This window comes from Mugil cephalus, chromosome 12 (genome assembly GCF_022458985.1).
Source record: "Mugil cephalus isolate CIBA_MC_2020 chromosome 12, CIBA_Mcephalus_1.1, whole genome shotgun sequence".
Classification (NCBI taxonomy): domain Eukaryota; kingdom Metazoa; phylum Chordata; class Actinopteri; order Mugiliformes; family Mugilidae; genus Mugil; species Mugil cephalus.
The window spans coordinates 18,278,890-18,298,484 of NC_061781.1; the positions used below are offsets into that span (position 1 = coordinate 18,278,890).

The following is a 19,595-nucleotide window of genomic DNA, read 5'->3' on the forward strand; positions in this document are numbered from 1 at the left end:
AGAAACGGTCAAAATACCGGGAATGAATTTAAATCGTAAAAACAAACAACGCAAATAAGAAGAGATCGTATATCAGTGAGAGGGCCACACACGCTGTGCAGCAGTGACCACGCTGCCTCTGCTCAAAAAACAACACAAATCCTCTTCCTTCTCTGGGATCACGGGGTCAAAGAAATGGGGCTCCATTGTCATAACCGTACGTACTGTCACTTTAATGGCTTCCCATTCCCCAGATTACGGCCGATTACAATGACAATGGGACGGCCTTTATCTTTCCACCAACGTTATGCTCTTTCTCAAGTATTGTTCCGTGTCTCCTGCATGCCCATCTGTGCCTCTTATTAATTCCCCGTTCCCTCTCAGAGGGCTTAGGATTTCCTAAGGGAGACAAACACTATGTTTTCCACAAAGCCAAAATAGCAATTCCGACCATGATCCCCATTCCCTGAATGTTTTCCGCTGCTGTATGGTAGTTTCCAGAGAGACCGCTGAAAATAAAGTTCTGATGGTTTGTTTGGGATCTCCAAGAAAAATATACAGCTCCGAGGATGGATTACAAATGTAACATCTACAAAAACATACTGTGGAGCAAAAAAAAAAAACAAAAAAAAACATTTTAATTTAATTTTCCGATATTTAAGGAGATGACACAATCAACTTTAAAATAGTTTTCTTACAGCCTGCGTGCTAAATCTGCACAAGACCTATTTAATTATTCAACTACCAATTACATTATTAGAGTATGAATTTTTCATTGTTACATTATCACAGACCAGTAACCATATAAATATTTCATATCATTATGTGCAGTTCATATAACGTCTGCAACAAACACTTGACACAGTCAAGTTCGCATTAAATAAAACAGCGGATTGAAAAAAAGGCAAAAAAATCTTGTTGAGTTATTATCCAGCAGCTCCCACTCAAAGCAGAAAGCAAAAACAAACAAACAAAACACTGTGTAGGTACGTAACGAGCGTAATTTCATCACTTACAAGTGTGTGAGAGAAAATGAGCAGATTAATTAGTCTCCATTTATGTGGCATCAAACACACAGAAGAAAGAGGATGTGGATTATTATTTCATTTGGACAAAAAAAAGCAAACTTGGCTCAACGGAAAAATATGAACATTAGGGAAGTCAATGAAATATACAAAAACAGAAGTAAGGCAGTATAGACACACAGATACAGGATGTTATAAAGAACAATGATCAACCTGCAACGTACTGCAACGCGAACGAAAACAGTGACCGTTGTGTTCATTACTAACACCTGTATTTGTTCTTTTTATCAACCAAGATATTTCGTTAATCATTACACGTAGGGCGCTACAGTGACTTACGCACATTAGAGAAATCAAGCCCTATCCAGGTACATGTAAGTGGACACAGGTACTAAAAAAAAACTTGCTTGTATTATGTATTTAAAACCTGACAGAATATTAGATGGGAACTTCCTTAACGAACACAATCTTTGACTTTATTAATTGATGAAGGCTGCCTGAATGCAAAATGAGTTTCAGTCTCTGAAGCAAATGGAGGCAATTTAGAGGAATAGTGTGATGTCGAACGTCGGGGTGGTAGGAGGTGCTCGTCTACAGTCAGCACACTGTGGCCAGACAGCTAGCTAAATCCACGCCCACCCAGGGAAGTTAATATCCCTTTAAGTGCCACATTTATAATGTTTTCACAGCTCTGCCGTGCCAACAGGCAGCGTTTTCCCGACGGGGAGCTGAAGCCACGATGGATGTCTTCGACGCCACCGCACTCCATTAAAAAGATCAGCAATTTTACCTCAGAGTCGTGGAGAAATGCCAGGATTAGTTTGTTTGGGTTCAATTTAGACTTTGGCGTGTTAACACATTTCTTCTCATTTGAATTAACGTGTTACACCAACAGAAATACACACCTGGTAGACAAGCAAGTGCCGTGTTCGGCGAGGTATAGATTACTGATTTTTTTTTCTCCCCCCCTATGGAGTCTGGTGGCTTTGAGGAGAGTCTAGATCGATGTAATGGCGTCAGTCCCTCGTTTAAAAAATTCAAAGGTTAAGCGGAGAAGTGTACATATCCCTTTAAGCTGCCTAATTTGCAGAGGTGTCCTATTTGTGCAGATACCGGTTCGAAAGAGTACAGAGAGAAGAGCATTAAAAAAAGAAATCGGAAATCTGAAACCAGAGAAACTAGATATTTGCTTTCCAGTAAACTAATAGCCAATTCATTATTTCATCTTTACACGAGTCATAGCTCCCACAGTTTACTTTTAGAACATGACGCACGGTAAGAGTCATAGGTGTTTCAGTGGGATTCATACGTTTCTGGAGAGACGCCTCTTCACCTTTTCCTGCACCGTTTTCCACAACCACCCGTGTTTTCACCTGCATTCAACTTCAAGGACTCTTAATATTTGCAAGACGTGACTAGTTAATGTTTCACAGCACAACTCGGGTGCCACCGACTTCTTGACACATATACGCCCGGGCCGAGGCTAGCAGAGTTATGAGCCAGCTTCCCTAATTTCTAATAATATTCAGCTTACTGCCAATGGAGGGTTGGGATACCTTTTAAGGCACGTCTGGCTTGAAGAAATGCCAATGAATCAACAATAAAACTAAAAAAAAAAAACTGCTGAGTAATTTTCTGTTAATCACCTTGTTGAGGACGGGAACCAGTCGATGCCTGCTGTAAACGTTACTGAAAACGTAAAATCACGATTTAGTAAGTAACTGGAGTTGCTTTTACATACGGTTGTGTGCAAGAATAGATAAGAGTTTTTACATATAGCTCTCCATTATCCACGCAGAAGAAATATCTCTAAGGGTTTATTGATTTCTTAGAATTTACAGTCTCAGTAACTCCAGTTTCTGATATGATGTAATGCCAGCGAGTTTCTGTGACACAGACCCGGTCATCCAGTTATCACACCTGCCCTCCACATACCTGTCATTGCTGAGCGAACCTTGTCCCAGACTCACCACAGTGCACTTAGCGGAGGGTGTGCCTGCGGAAAAGGTGTGCCTTCACAATGTACCTGCATGACAAAAGCTACAGTTTCCTGCAATCGCCTCAATCTCTTGGCGAGGATTTCAACCACTGTGCTATAAACATTATGGCTCCTTAATACGCAAAGGTACAAGGCAGACGGAAAAGGCAACACTCTATATCATCAACAGGGCTTGATGGGGGGGGAGTGCACGGTGCAGTTACCATGAAAAGCCACTAGAAACATTGACAAGCTCGAGATGTGTCGCGAATCTATGGTGTTTTGGTAATTGTGGGTTCATTGTGTAAGCTGCTGCGTTCATAACAGGGAGTAAAAAAAAAAAGAACCGCAGTGCATACTGTTAAAGAGGGAAATGTATACGGGGTAAATATGTTTTTAAAATAAAATGCACATAAATTAAAAAGGCAGAAATTGATCTGTGAGGAGAACAGATGTGTCTGAAGAGCTGCTTGGTGATTGCTTTAGTAGCCTGAGCTCGCGGGCCTGGAAGAAGTGGTTCAAAAAACACAAACAAAAAGAGGACAAAATAGCAAATTGCCTCATATTAAAGCGTTTGTTTTGCGCGTAAGAAAGAAAAAAATGAACCATCCCGAGTGTTATTTTTTAATAGTAACGCGCACATAATGTAAGGTTCACCCGAGCTCCCAGCACGATGTCTAGTTAAACCACATCTGAGTGGACAAAGAGCCAGCGACAAATCTAGAAAGTGACACCCCCGAGCTTTCATTCGCGTCCCAACTTTAACAGCTGTTTCTAGGTTTATTGTTTTTTCCCGAGGCTAAACAAAGAAACAACTTAAAAAAAAAAAAAAAAAAGTCGTTTACACAAAGCTGGAGTGGCCAAAGTAGCCAGTCCAGCTGCACCAACTTAACACAGTTCATTTGCGGGTGCAGGCTTACCTTAGTGTTCACTCCAGTGAGAATGGGCAAACAGCGACACGTTCAACACGCCAATAAAACCGGAGACCACCTCCACCACCACCCTCCTCTCCTCCCCGCACCAAACAACGAGTAACTAGGCCCGAGAGGAAGCGACACAAATACGGTTTACATCCACATCGCCTCGGCTCTCGCTGCTTTTTCTTTCTTCTCAAACGTGGAGTGAGTGCGGACTCCTCGACCTGCGCTCGCTTGTTTTTCCGTCGCAGGCTCTCGCTGCCTCCACCTCAGTCACTCCTACCAAGCTGGACGGCGACGGCGCGCACTTCCCCGCCTCCCTTTCTAAATAAAACCGGCATCTTATTTTATTGTGGAAGACTATTGTGTTGATACAGTGTTGTTTTCATGTATTTTAGTTTGGTCTAATATGCTACATTTTAACTGGACTATCCAAATGATACTTACTTTGTAATGCCGGAATTTGTATATAAATATATATATACACCTGTGGGGTGGTAAGAATAAAGAGCGTAAAGCAGGTTAGATTTCGTCAGAAAATACATGTAAAAGGTATTAGAAAAGTAAAAATACCTGATGTCAGTGCCAAAAAATGAATAACGTGGAGAAATAATAACAGCAATAAGAATCAATTTAGCAAGTGGAATGATATACTATCATACTATTATGCATTATATAGTATTATAATAACATTTGGGTTATACAGAAATGTATTTATTTATAGATTTTTATGTCAAACATTTCGAGTCTGTGTAAAAAATATGTAACCATTTGTATATATACATAAGAAAGAAATATTGATTATAGACCAAAAAAATATAAACAGAAACACAGTCCATCTGTTTGGAGTAGGAAGAAGTATTTTTGTATCATCTTGTATCATCATTTATTCTATATAAACATCCTCCATATAAATATATGTAATGTAAGTTTACACTGAATACACTCATCTACATTGAGTTGGGTTATATATAAGTCCAATAATTACACAATATGTAAATGATGACCATAAAGTAAAATTTTCCACCTAGACGTTCAATGCCTTATAGTTAAATTTCCCATAGATGCCGGTGAGAAAAGTTTGCGAGAAGCATGTAAAGACAATTACACTGTGCATTAAAGATACTAAAGATACTGCTATTATCTTACACTGATTCACTGCCGTCGTGTGTTTTTTTTTTTTTTACTAACTTCTCTAAATGCTTATTCCTATACGGTGCTATTTACTCAACATTTTTTCCTGTTCCTGTAAATGCTCGTGACAGTCAAACTTTTATTTTGAAGTACCGTCCCTTCACTACCGGTGTGAGCACGCTCTCTTTTCTCGAGGCTTCAACTCCGGTCCCGCTGGTGACGTCATCAACGCCGGGACCAGCACAGGACAACGCCAGAGGAAAAAGGGACACATTGTGGGGGACTATGTCGCCCCTTGGCGATGACAAGGAGGAATCTGCTTTATTTTATATCCTTCATGTTAGAGAAATACAAAGGATTTTGTTGTATGTGTGAAACAATACAGAAATGTACTCCGAGGAGTCTCATGAACTTTACCTCTTTCTCTTCACTCACTCACCTCTTCAGCATTAAGCGGAACTGTGGCAGTTTTCCTAAATATATAATTGTATTTATATAGAACTTCAAATGCATGTGGTTAGTCATAGGGAAGCATTCGTCATATCACACGGTAAATTGTATTTACTCACATGCTAAAAGTGAACTTTGCTTCTTACTACCCAAGAAGGAGTTGTCACATTTTTTTTTTTTTTTTTTGGAAGAATAACGCAGCCTAGGTAGCCCACATTACGTAACAACAGGATAAACGTAATCTATCACATTTAGAAAAATGCCACAGCGGCAAACGGAAGCAAAACAACAATGATAAAAATAAATAAAAAAATATATAACTAACCAGAGTTACCTAATAAAGGCTGGGGGTGCACTTTGAGCTTTTACTGTGTGCAACAACGTGCATGACGAATATAAATAGAATAGCTACATATACTGACCAGCCATAACATTATGACCTAATATAGTATAGGCTTCTGTGGATCATCTAGCAGATACTTGATCAGTTTGTGATTTAGTCAATTTGTAGGTCAGGTCAACACCTTGTGGTGTTCTTTAATGTTTTTTTGAGTTATTATTAAACAGTTTTTTGTGTTTGTGTGTCTGTGAGACTGTGTCAGGCTGCATCCTGCTGGGGGTGGCTGCTGTCATCAAGGAGTGTCTTAGCTATGGGAGGGGGTTGCCTTGTCTGCTCCAGGTAGGTGGTACATATGTAAGTAACGTCCACATTAATGCCAGGTCCAAACGTTTCCCAGCAGAACAGTGAACTGTCACAAGACGGTCAGTGTAATTTACTTATCCTGTCAGTGGTCATAATGCTGTGTCGCATCGGGCTATACGCAAATTCCACTCAAGAAATTGAATTTGTGCGTTAAAGTGACTGGAATCTGCACATTGCAGGGTCAGATAAGGTGAACGTGACTGCTGTCAGCTGTAACCTGCATTCATGTTAAATGTAGAAACAGAATAAGATCAAATTCATACAGAAAGTATTAATGTGCCTGTGAGTAATTCAGTAATTCAATACATAACCTAAGCCGAATCATTCCCCTTCCCTTCCTAAAATAGAAAAGAAAAAAAGGGGGAGTAATTCAATACAATTATATTTTTATAACACCAAGAACAATCAAAATTTCCCCAAGACTCTTTATATAACACAAAGCCAGCAAACCCAGAGACAGTGGACTAAAGCAATGGAGGGGGGCGATAAAAAATTAAAAGAAAATCTCTATTAACAGGAATAAACTTGCAGCTCAGCTGAAATATCATTCATTTTAAATCTAAATAAATAGCGCGCACTGCAACCTGAGTATGTTGACATATCATGACTAAAATGTTCACATGATTGTACAGATTCATACAATATAAATACTGAAGCTGTATAATGTATATTTTTGAGGTATGGTCATCTGTTAAAACGTGCTATATCTCAAAAAGTAAATAATTAGATATTAGATATTTATATATAAAAAGTGTTCGCTGTTGAGCAAATTTGTGTATCTTACAAAGTGAATGACTTGCAATGGTTAGAAAACTGGTACAAAATGAGAAATTAAGCATCTTATTGTCTACTACTACTACTACTAAAAGTAGTAGTAGTACTACTAAAAAAAAACGATTTGCCGTGTGGTTAAAATGCCAGTTAAAGGGTTAAGATGGCATATAAGTGTAATGTCACTTGCCTGAGGAACCTCATTTTAACTACTTCTGATAACAGAAACCATAGGATAGAAATTAAAAACTTAAGCCTCTGAACTGTAAATCAGAGTATTAAATTATACCTGTCACATGGAACATTCTTCCCCAGAACGGCTACACACTTGTAAAAAAAAAAACTTCCAGCTCATAAAGCCACAGCTCTCCAGGCCATAAGTTCCCATTCACACCGAGGCGTCATGTTCAATATCCATCTTGTTTAACAGTTCAGCTTCTAGAAACAAATTGTGCTGATCAGTTTACATAGCACCTCCGCCCCGTCCATATTTACTCCTACAATAAACCTAATTACATTTGAGTCCCTGATAATAGTGACTGTGTTTAAAAAGTGTTAATTCCCAACATTCCTCCAATTTGGATGTGGATGGCCCCTAATTAAAGCACACACTGCAAGTTAAACCTTTAAATATAACTGTAACTTGACCATGATTTGATAAACACCTAACGTCCAAATGTGCAGCATATGGACATAGCAATGCTTCTGAGGCCCACTGTGTGAAATCACAGCTTATTTCACAAAGAGTCAAGACTCAGATGAGCCTTCCCATCACCAGGGGGCAGAGCATCCATGGGCAGAAAGGAGCTCCCCATAATTATCCGCGGCTACGCAGGCAGCCTTCACCATGTCATTAGTATAAAGTCCGGATATGAAAATAATCAATTAAGTGGTGAACTTTTCCCACACACCACCGTACGAGCAGGCAGGCAGGCACAAACGATTCAATTTAATTAGAAGGCAGTTAGATGAATAACGACAAGCACATGCTTATTTGGTTAAGGGGGTAAAGTGGAAAGTGCTGAGGTCCGTGTTTACCCTACTGGACTTGCAGTTATTGGATTTCACGGCTGGATTTCAAATCACATAAAAAAGCATAGAGAACAACAGGGGTGAGTATTCAAATCTGCTTGAAAAAAAAAAGAGGAAAAAACATCTGCATGCCTTGTCTTGCATAACTTTCTGCTCCTAAGCCGGAGGCAAAGCTTGACGTATTAATCAGGACCTGTCAGCGCGGCGTCTGCCACGGCCATAACCAGGATGTCTTCCATTTCAGATCCACGCCCCTCATATTCACGCTGAGTGACTGGTGAGACCCCTGCAGCTGAGCAGAGCTACAGTTACAGTGCTGATGAAACTAGATGTTTATTTTGGTAGGAAGGCGCCCGTCTTTAAGTCCCCCTGACTGGAAGTGATGATGCATGTGATGAACCAGCAGCTCCCGTGCTATGTCTGCTATTTTTCGCCCTCCAGCCCCAGTGAAATGTGACTCTGATAAATGTAGATTATGTGTACGATAAGAATTAGCATATCACATGATTTATTTAACTTATTCCTATTATCTATGTGTACCTTAACATTTTATCTGATATATCCATAGATAATCCAATGTTCTGTTGGATTCGTAGAAATAATAAAGATGGAGTACGTGTCAAAACTCCCTATTGGCCAAGGCATACACAGGGATAAGGAAACGGGCAGTGCCAACCCATATGTTTACAACAGGGGTGGAGCTGTGGTATGCACAGCACATACTTCTGTGAGACCCCGTCGTGAGGACATCCATGTGAACTTTTGACATGACCTGGCTGCTTGGATGTGAACGGCCTTTGTTGGCCGACGAATTGCAAGATTTGATTTCATTTTCGAATTTCACTCACCAAAAAACTGCACCAAACCTTTGGCTTATATTTCAGTAAGTTGAATTTACGGCAGGAGGAGAACATTTTGTTGTTTGAAACGGCGCCTGCTTTCCTGAGAGCGGTGCTCGGCCACAGCAGCTATGATGTCACTTCCTACAATCAAATTATTCTAAATGGATAAAAAAAAAAGAAAGAAAGGATTTAGAATGAAACCATGCAGCAATGTGATACAATCCAAGTCAAACAACAGAATCCATCTTTGAGAAAAGTTATTTGAAATGCACTTAATATTTTCATTTGACTCATGTTGCATCCGCTAGACATCCGCTTACTTTTACAGTTCAAAGACATGCACAAATGATTAATTATTTTGACTAAATAAATGCATATATGTAATATTTCTGTTTCATTGGTTTGATTGGGTTCTTTTTTATCTACTGTCAGGACTTTCTGTTGATGTTTTGAATCATTTTTATGCTGAAATGTACTTATGGCACTGTACATCTTAGTGTACGGAGTATAAATGAACAGTATGAACTTTGAGGAGGATTCATGTAGTTGTGTGCTCAGTCTCAGTGAATGGCAGCCATTGTACAGAGGCAGACGTGATATAATTTAAAGGTCCGATGTGTAGGACTTAAGGGCAGATGAGGACACAGGCGTTTCTGATTGGAGAAACCGGGTTTTATGTACCCATTAAATGCAAAACAGACAACAAAAAAACAATTCAATAACAAACTTAAAAAGGTGTAAAAGAAGTCAGTGAATATAACTACTAATATAACTTTATTGACCTCAACTGAACTAGGTGTAAACTGAATAAACTCAGTCACTCTTAAATTCCCCCTTCCCACCTCCTGTTCACCAAGACACTCAAAAACATAGAAACAAAAACGAATATAACAAACCCTGCAAATAACCTCACAAAGGTAATGTGTGCACGCCATACAGTGTGCAACTATGTAGTTAAACGTAAACGAAAACTAGAATTAAGCACTGGAAAAACAAACTAATGGTGAATGGGCTGTGGTGAAGTGTGAAGTCTGTGTCCAAGAACGATGTTAATGTAATTACTCTGTTGGGCACAGAGAGTGTATATAAAGATTCATTCATTTTCTGAAAACACTTGTCCTCTGAAGAGCCGGCTGGAGCCTATCCCAGCTGTCATTAGGTGAGAGGCGCGTACACCCTGGACTGGGTGCCAGTCAATCTCAGGGCTAACACAGTGAGACAGACAACCATTCAGAAATACACCTACAGTCAATTTAGAATGACCGATTAACCTAACAAGCAAGTGAAGCCAAAAATGATGGGATATGGGTGTGGCCATCACGTGTCTTGTGACCTACATGTCAATACATAAAGGCAGTGATACAAATTAAAGATAACTGAAAAATATATAATGGCTCCAACAGGCAGCTTTAAAGGACCAGAGAGCAGAGATGGGATCAGGTCACTCATGTGCAAGTCTCAAGTAAGTCTTTTTCTGTCTTACCTGCAGGATCCAGTCTTAACAACAGATATTAGTAACTGTCAAATAATACTAACGGCCAATATATCCTGTTTAAAAAGTATGACATTTTAATTGGTGATATATTCAGTAAAATACACAGAATCAAACAACAAAATACACAAATCAATTTAAAAACTAAAAACAACTCTTTCCATGGTCGGCTGAATATATTTCCATAGCCTGGAGGTACTGAGAAATTGCAGGCTGTGAAGAATCAGTGCAGACTTTTCTGGCCTTTTCATACTCTGTAAATCTGCCAAACAGAAGCGAAAACAAGAATGGGACGAAAAACGAATGAGTTCTTTGTGGCTTAAACGTGGTTTTATCTGTAAACTTATTACCGCATTAAACCACACTTACTTAATTTATTGTGTTTTATAACCATATTTATTGTTTTAAAACTATATTTAATTAACTCTGTGTTTCCCAACCTCTCGACCCGTGGTACACATAAGCTCATAAACTCACAAGAGTCATAATCTAACTATATTACCTACTATGTTAACTAATAGGGTAATATTAGCTAATTTACAAGCACGTTTCCGGTCATATGAGTAGTTTTTAAAGCCAACAGCAATGACATTTAGCACCTTTCCTGTAAGGTGGGTAGGTAGAGTGATAGGGAGGGATGATTGACAGGGTTGTCATCCAATCAGTACAACACTATTGCCGGCGTGCACTCGCATACAATATTACATGCTAGAGCAGGGTTTTCCAAACTACTGCCCGCTGGCCAACTGCAGCCCACCATTCATTTTTAATAGGCCCGTATCAGTCTAAAAATATAATGGACTACAACCCACACATAATATTTGTGCTTAACTGTGTTGTACTTCTTAGTTTGAACACATATCTTCAATCTTGCGAAGAGACGCAAGATTGAGTACAATGTTTACGAAGAATCAGGCTTCACCTCCTACACTAACCACGTTTACATGGAGACTTATTTTCTCATTTCGACTGAAACCAACAGGTCAGCTGTTTACATATGAGGTGATCTATACCGATCTTACGTTTACATGTAGCTGCTTTCAATCGGAACGGCCGTTTTACAGACACGTCACATGTGCAAATCGATGAAAACATCATGTGACTGATCATATCCACCTTTGCTATTGTGTTGTTTAGCCTTTTAGTAGCCAGTCTTCAAGGTGTCCCAGTGGTTCCGAATTTACACCGCACATTACCTACCATAATTCTCGTAACACAGAGGTCCTCCGATAAAACTAATCCAGTGCAAATCAACATCTCTGTGATTTATGTATTTTTTTTACTTTTTCTCAACTTTTGTTTGATTTGCGCCTTTTTTCTGCCTCTTGTCATTTAAGTATTATGAAAGATGTGCTATAAATCAAAGGTTGGACAGAGGTTACAGCAAAAAAAGTTGAGATGATGCTGAACTATTTTGCCCGTTTAGACGGATGAAATCATTAAATCAACCGTTAATGTGTTCATTAGCAAAGGTGGCGCTGATTTAAATACCACCAGATCATTGGTAATTTCTTCCCCGGGATAAATACTATCAAAAATATATTTTTATAAACCATTATAATTTGCAAAGTAATTGAAACTGTCTCTGATATGCAGTGGAGTGAGATGGAAAGTAGCAGAGCCATAATAACTAAATGTGAATTTGAGAAAAACAGTTTGTCACGTGTGAATGCGCCACATGAAACACAGACTAAGGGGGTAATATCTGAATCATAGGACGTACTCAGGTAAAATTAATCCCATGCTAATACAATATTTAGATTGAGGACCAATGATCAACAGCCGTCTCTGTGACGTCCTTCACATCTCAACCACTAAACTTACCACAGACCTGCCAGCTGTCCTTCAGACCGAAGCGCAGCATCACTGCTCCCACTGAGTTCAACATTCTGCCCATTACAGGTGAGTTAAAAATATACACACAGCTTTCATGTGTTAATAAACCCAACTACTTAATAAATTCAGTTAATTAAAGTAGACGATGTTCATGTGCAATTAGAGACAGTTTACCTCACGTCTAGTGAATGGCTCAGTCCTTTGTATATTGTTCTGTATGTGGCCCTAAGGAAAAAAAGTTTGGACATACCTAGGCTATAGATTTTTTTTTTTTATCTTATATTTAAACTGAAAACAGGAAATGAACAACAATCAAGTCATTCAACTCATGATGTCTCAAGTTTTAAGCTTCCAGGTCCAATTTGAGTCTCAAGTTTCTTCTTATTTTTTTGTCAACTCAAGTCACAAGTAATCCAAACAGTGGCACGCGTCCCCATCTCTGCCAGATAGACAGAACTAGAAGTTGCACGAACACAGCGCTAAGACTGCATCCCATAGTCAACTTGTAAGCGTTAACTGCAGCTCTAATGCTTCTTGCTACATCTTCGAAACATGTCGCCAACTATCACAGATTAAAAACTACTTTGCAGAAACTGGACACTGAGTGGAAGCCTATGAACACATGTAGAACCTTCACAACATAAATGGCGAATGAAAATGAACTTTGTTGCAGAAAAGAGCACAGATGACATTAAGATAAAATGAACAAAATAACTCTTGACTGGATACAATCAATTTAAGGGACTGTGTACTGTCTTAACATAGTTAAGAGCCAAAGAAATAGTTCAATGGCTTTCAGTAAATTCTTTATGTGTTTTTAATTTTTTGAGTAAATCCATGCATGAAATTATACATTATAATTAAATTCCGTTCATTCTTACTGACTCACTCTGACATTTATGATTGAAACAAGCCTTGAAGCAATGGAGGACTTGAGTTGCAGACAGTAAGGGGCTCGCTGTAAGGCAAAGCATGTTCTGAAGTTTTCAGTTGCACAGTGGGGCAGCTGTGTCACACAGCAGAACAGGCATAATTAGTTTAGAGAAAATTTCACAATTTTCCGAGGAAACTGTCTGGATTCCAGGACGCTTGTTTTTTGGACTTTTCAAAGAGATCCTTTGAGACACATGAAAACGACACAGAGTACCTTCACATGATTCCACTCGCGCAACAAAGACAGCTGATACATCAAGACAGATTCTCTTTAAAACCCCTGTTTATGCTTTAAGGCAGAGATCAAAATGTAATTTCAAGTTATTACTTTTAAAAGTTAAAAAGATTTAGCGAACACAAATGAATATATGTGAAATGAAATGAAGTTAAGACAGTTCTTATCTTTTCAAGTCAATCAATGAAACTGTATCCGATTCAGATAAAAAAAATCCAAAACTAATCAGTGTCAATGGTTTATCTCTAATATGGTATGAGGCCTTATTGTTGATTGGCCCAAACAGTTACAGAACTACAGAAACAGAGGTAGATGTTCTGTTAAAGCAGAGGCGACACGTTAATGTCTAGTGAAACTAAGTTAGGAATGCAGATATGCAGCGGGTTACACACGGCAACCCTGTGAGTTTTCTGAGAGTCACGTTTCTGCTGTTAAGAGAATAACACTGAAATTGACCAACAGCAACAAATTCACTACTGCAAGATGCAGCATGAAGCATGAAGAAGTCTTCAACAACAAACCCACAAGATAAACCAAGTCTACTCATTATTTACTCATTATTGACTTACATTCAGATTCATTTAGTAGTTACATTCAGTTTTAAAAATAAAGAGCAAAGCTAAAATAAAAGCGACATTTCTGAAATTTTGATGAAGTACAACGGCGCTTTGTACGTTTCCATTGAGAGGTGTTTTGCGAATGAGCCGTAACTCTCGTAAACTCTCGCGATATCCCATAGTACTCGTAAATTCTCGTCACGCGAGACTTCACTTTGATGAAACAGACTTTAAACAAACTGGTCACATGTCCCCCTGCTTCATGTCAGAATTGCGGACAAAGTGTTTCCATTGCACTGTTGCACTAAACTGTTATTGATAAGTTTGAAAAACCGCATCATGAGAGCGTAAAAATGTCTTACCGATGGTTTAGCGAGGTTTTTCAAAATGTAGGTGCTTCTATTACCAGATTTTATTGCGATATTTGGGTTTTACGCATTTCTAGGAGTAATGAAACAGCAACAGACATTAGACATGACCTAAAAGAAATGGCAAAGCTTCCTGTAACACTGACAACGGCCTTGTTCTATTCAAGAGTCTCAGTAATCTCTGACAGTGTGGAACCGAGCCAGTGTCGATATGTACCCAGGCAATACGTAGTGCACATTTTATTTACAGCTTGTCACTGTGTCTTCTGCCGAAAAGAGCTGTCATCACCGCGTCGTGGACAATTGTGCCACCGCTTAGCTCAGATTAATAAAAATGAATGGCGTAGTGACGGATGACAAATCTTTGAGCAGAACAAAAGACCTTTGGTGTCAGATTTGCCAAATGTCGTCAAGTCTATCGGCTGTCGGACGCAGTTGGTTCTCAGCTGCCACCACATTAGCAAACTCGAGGGAGAGAGAGCTTGGTGCTAGCTGTCACCATATCAGCTGTCTTTGCTCACAACAGACGAAATTAGTAAGATAAACGTAGCCAGAGACAGAGTGGCCCAGTTGTTATCCGGTAGGTGAGGCCACAGCGATATACTGTATTACCGTCTAGAGTGAACTGAAACGACAGAGAAATTAATTAGTCTCTGGCTTTCCGCTGAATCTAATTCAATAGAGCTGGCATTTTCAGTGGGAGAGGAAGGCATTTAACCTTTAGACGGACAAGCAGTTTCCCAAAATAGGTGTGTACAAGCATTTTTAACTTCACTAATGAGTGCATTTAAGATGTTTTCTATGGGATGAGAGTGAAAACGTAACCTCAGGAACAAGATCCAAGTGAGATCAAATTAGTTTTCCACCTAATAACAAAAAGAGCACCACGGGTCATTCTAAGCAGAAAGTGTTCGAAAGTGTTCAGAAAGTCAATGCCAGGAGGCAAATAAGCTTTGATTCAGTTTGAAGATGATAGTAAAAGATAATCACAATTTGCCCTTTGAAGTATAAAATTCGTCATAATGCGTAAATTGATGGACAGAACGTCAAAACATGTTTATTTATCTACGATTCACCAAAGATGAAGACAGACAGACGGAGAGATTGTAGATATTAGCTAGATAGTAGGGAGAAGACGAATGAATTTCACACAGAATAGATGGCGCTTTACAACAAACTGCAGCTTTCGTGACCTTCAAGATCATCATAAGTCGTGGCACAATTCAAACAGGAAACAAACAACATTTGTCTCACCAGGAGAGATGAAAGGCGGTGATCATTTAGCTGGCGGAAAACTGTAAAATAATCAGAGAGAAACTTTATCTATCTAAATAAAGAGCCAGGTCACTGCTGGGGTCGAAACATCCCAGTAATCTCTGCAGGGCTTTGCCGTCTGGGAACACAACACCAGGCTAAATGACGGGGGATTTGCTGTGTCATATATAGAACCACATCACTGGCACCAAGTGAAGGAAGAGTGAAAATGAGTAGGTTTTTAATCATTGTCATCGATGCAAATGTGACGACCAGGACACTCTTGACAGACAAGTGCAAGAGTTATGTTGGGTTTTTTTTACTGGTTATTGCAGTTTTACATCCTCCAATATCATATCACTACGGTCACCGCAGTATAACTATCTCCCTGACAAATACACAATTTTTTGGTCCCAATGTACTTTACCAGTGATATGGTTAACCCAGACACTAAACTTTTGTAAGGACATGTTTTTTTTTTTTTTTCAAGATAGTCTGGATAGTTCTTTCTTATCCACCACATGAACATTCCTCATTTCATTCAATCTCTCAAAAAAATTGAGGATAATGCCTTCCCTCATTTTTTTTTTGTTCACTTGTTGAATCCATAAAAGAGTCATATGCTGCCATTTGAGCTTCATTATGGAATTTCCAATACACAACACGAATCATAACCAAAAAAAAAAAAAAAAAAAAAACTCAGTAATTTCTGTGAATAAAATTATGTGTCCTTATTTGAGGACAGATCTTGGAGCCTTATTCTGAAGCTTCGGATTCACAAAGTTCCTCCATCTTTAGCATAATTATATTTAGCCACAATCCTCCTTTTCCTCCATGTTTGGAGCTTATTCTATAGTCAGTCACAAATAAGTACTTTATTGAGTTAATTCATGTTTGTGGTTTGCACTCTACTGTTGACATTTGGTATTATTTAAAGAAACAGCAACATCTTATTTCCTGCACTGTCGTGCACTGAAATGAGATACAATTGGAAAATGTAATATAGGACACTAAGGTATCTGAAGCATTTTTCTGCTCCTAAAGTAAACATTCCTTGTTTAATGTCCTTACAGCTGACCTATACTGTAGGTAAACGTAGCGTTTTTCCGAAGTCAAAATCTGCAGAAACACCTTCAGGGAATTTCTTCAAATTTGGCAACAATATCGTCTTGCACTCAAGGATGACATGTTTAGATGTTGGGGGTGAAAGGTCAATGTTCAAGGTAATTTTGACCCCACAAAACAACTTAATCATGACAATATTGCCTATGGCATAAGATATTTTATATCCATGAGGTAAATGGAACTGCGTTTCCTTTAAAGTCTTCACTTCCTACTGTAGAGACATAAATGTAAATTAAATTTTGACTGGCTGGTTGGTCTGTTTGTAAAGGAACACCACAGATTGCATAGTACTGTCTGGATTATTAAAGTAACAATGTTTTGACAAGTAAACTGTGTTTTCTAACTTTCTTGCTGAGGGATAAATAAAGAGATGGCTCCAACACTCACATGTCATGTAGATACACCGATCTGCCAAAACATAAAAACCACCGACAAGAGAAGTGAATAACATTGACCTTTTTGTGACAGTACAACGTTCTAATGGGAAACTTTTGCTCTTGCCATGTTCATGTAGATGTTTCTTAGACATGTACCACCCACCTAGACCAGACTCTCACCCTATAGCAATGACAGTGACTTTGATGCAGCAGCCTGACACCGGCAAATAGATCATCATAAAAACTGGTGCAGTGGAACAAGCCTGATCCACAGAGGACCCTCCCCTCAACCCACAGGACCCAAAGACCCCCACTAACAACATGGTGTTAGCAGACACCACAGGACACCCTCAGAACAAGGGAGACCTATACACAATATCAGGAAGGTGGTCATAATGTTATGCCTGGGCACTTTATAACTTTCTCAAGTGTCTCCATATGCTTCCACAGCAAATGCCATCAGCAAATACCCTCAACTGACTGTAGTAATTATGATGATAGCAATCAAAAGTGGCTTTGCTATAGCAACAAAAACCTCTAATGCAAGGTTGGGTTGGAAGAGTGGATTGACCTCATTTTCCATTTTCAAACATTTAATGGAAAGGTTTAAAGGTGATCTTTAATGTCTACTGCTGCAGCTTCACTTTAGGTCATTCCTAGAGGTAAGGAGCTGTAGTCCATCGTTAAGGTCAATGGACGTAAAGGATGCTGGATAAATTGGTGACATGGACTAGCTAGCTGCTTCCTGTCTTCAAGCTCAACTAAGCTAACGGGCTGTTGACTGGAGCTTTATGTTTACATCATACCAAGACTGTGGCAGTCTTAAACTGGCTTCTGCTTTACAGTTGCTACCCTATTCCCTCGGTGGGATCCCTTAATGATTCTATCTTTAACAGTTCTAGCCGCTCATTAGACACCTCCATCATGATACCGCAGGTCGTCCAACGTCAATTGTTGGGATCCATTTCGACCGGTTTGACGAGCAGTGCAGTGAAGTTCTTCCAGAGGATCATGTTGGATCTTGGATGACCCAGTGAAATTCCAGTGCAATTGGTTGTTGAGGCATTAATGATTAACGGTCCACTGGTGATGATGGGGTCTGCCTGGCTTGACCTTTCCACATGGCTGTATTTGCAGCAGAGGTAAGCACCAGGCTTTAGCATCATGTTAGCCACGCAGTGCCCGGACAGCTGCACCTTTATCCCCCGGCCTTAGCAGCTGAGGTGTTCGTCTTGGTCCAGAGAACGCAGAGTGCACGATGGGGTTTGCCAGCTAAATATATGGAGGAAGGGGAGTCTTGGGCATTGTTTCCATAAATTGTCCACTGAGGTATCATTTTGACTGCATATCTGAAATTAAGTCAACTGAGTTGAATTATATTTCATTTATCGTTCATAGCCTGCAAGAGAAGAATGGAGAAGCCAGATTTTAAATCAGTGCTCAGATTTTATAGAGTTAAGCGTGCACCAAAAACAAACTGGATAGATGAATTAAAAATGCCACATGTCTATTAGGGGGGGCGAGTAATTAAATAAAATCTTTTCCCAGTCTTTAAATACTACACGATGTTCTTCTGTGCGACAAATTGTCATCTGACTTTAATTTCACCTACAGCACTAGTCAAAACAACACAACTTCCTGTTTGTTCCAGCTTCCAATTTACAAAACATCCCCACAATAAAAATGTTAGCATATGCTAGTTTGTACCAGCTAAGGCCGACGGGAAGGCCATTTGTTTTGCAGAAATTTAATTTCCAAAGTCCCTCACTAGTGAGTCAGTGAATCACGAACATTTCATGGCCACCATGGTTGTCTCTGCCAAATTTCTAGGAAATCCCTCAAACAGTTGCTGGGATATGTCAATCGAAACCACAAATGTCAACCTAATGCTCGCGCTAGATTAAAAGTCATGGGATCACAAAGGCCCCTGCAGCTTATCCTGATAGCCTTTTTCAAAATTTCACAGCAATCTATTTCGGTAGTTTTTGATATATTTCCATGTGGAAGCGTCGGGCAGATGGACCAACTCTGAGCACATTTTATTCCGATAAACATCAGTGCGCGTAACAGCATAGAAACAACACACACGGACTGAATTAACACTTTGAGCTCCTCATGGCGTGCTACAAATAGAGCACTTGAACCTTAGCAAAGCGCTGCTGACGTATTTTCCCACTGGAGAGTGTCCAGGGACCACCAGGTCGGGAAAACCTGCTTCAAAGATAGATGGAGTTAGAATGAGGAAAGAAAGAGTCAGGAATAGCCTGAGGGGTGATGTAGGGGCATGAGGGGGGGGCCCGCAGTGTGAACAAGAGAGCATGAGAGCGCAGAAAATAGTGCTAAAATTTTCTTGGAAACCATGCGGGTGTCTGTCATTAGCAGGCCTGGATACTGTATCCATCACATTGGAAGTTTGGGACTGACTGTGTTGTCCCCCTGAGAGGAGAAATGTGGGGAGGCAGGGAGAGATGAGACATCCGAGTAGCGACGAATCTTTGACATTTGACCCCTGGCATCCTTTCCATCATATATAAAAGGCCATAGTATATTGTATGATTATGTAACAGCGCGCATGTGTGTGTTTGTG

General features: G+C 39.6%; 1 protein-coding gene across 1 annotated transcript in view; it reads right to left on the reverse strand.

The window, feature by feature from the left end:
- Window positions 1-4,178, reverse strand: part of LOC125017680 (cytoplasmic protein NCK2-like) — a 35,298-nt gene extending 31,120 nt beyond the window's left edge. The window contains exon 1 of the mRNA XM_047601101.1: window positions 3,903-4,178. The gene's annotated coding sequence lies outside the window, so the exon portion shown is untranslated. The remainder of the gene's footprint in view (window positions 1-3,902) is intronic.
- Window positions 4,179-19,595: the final 15,417 nt, after the last annotated feature.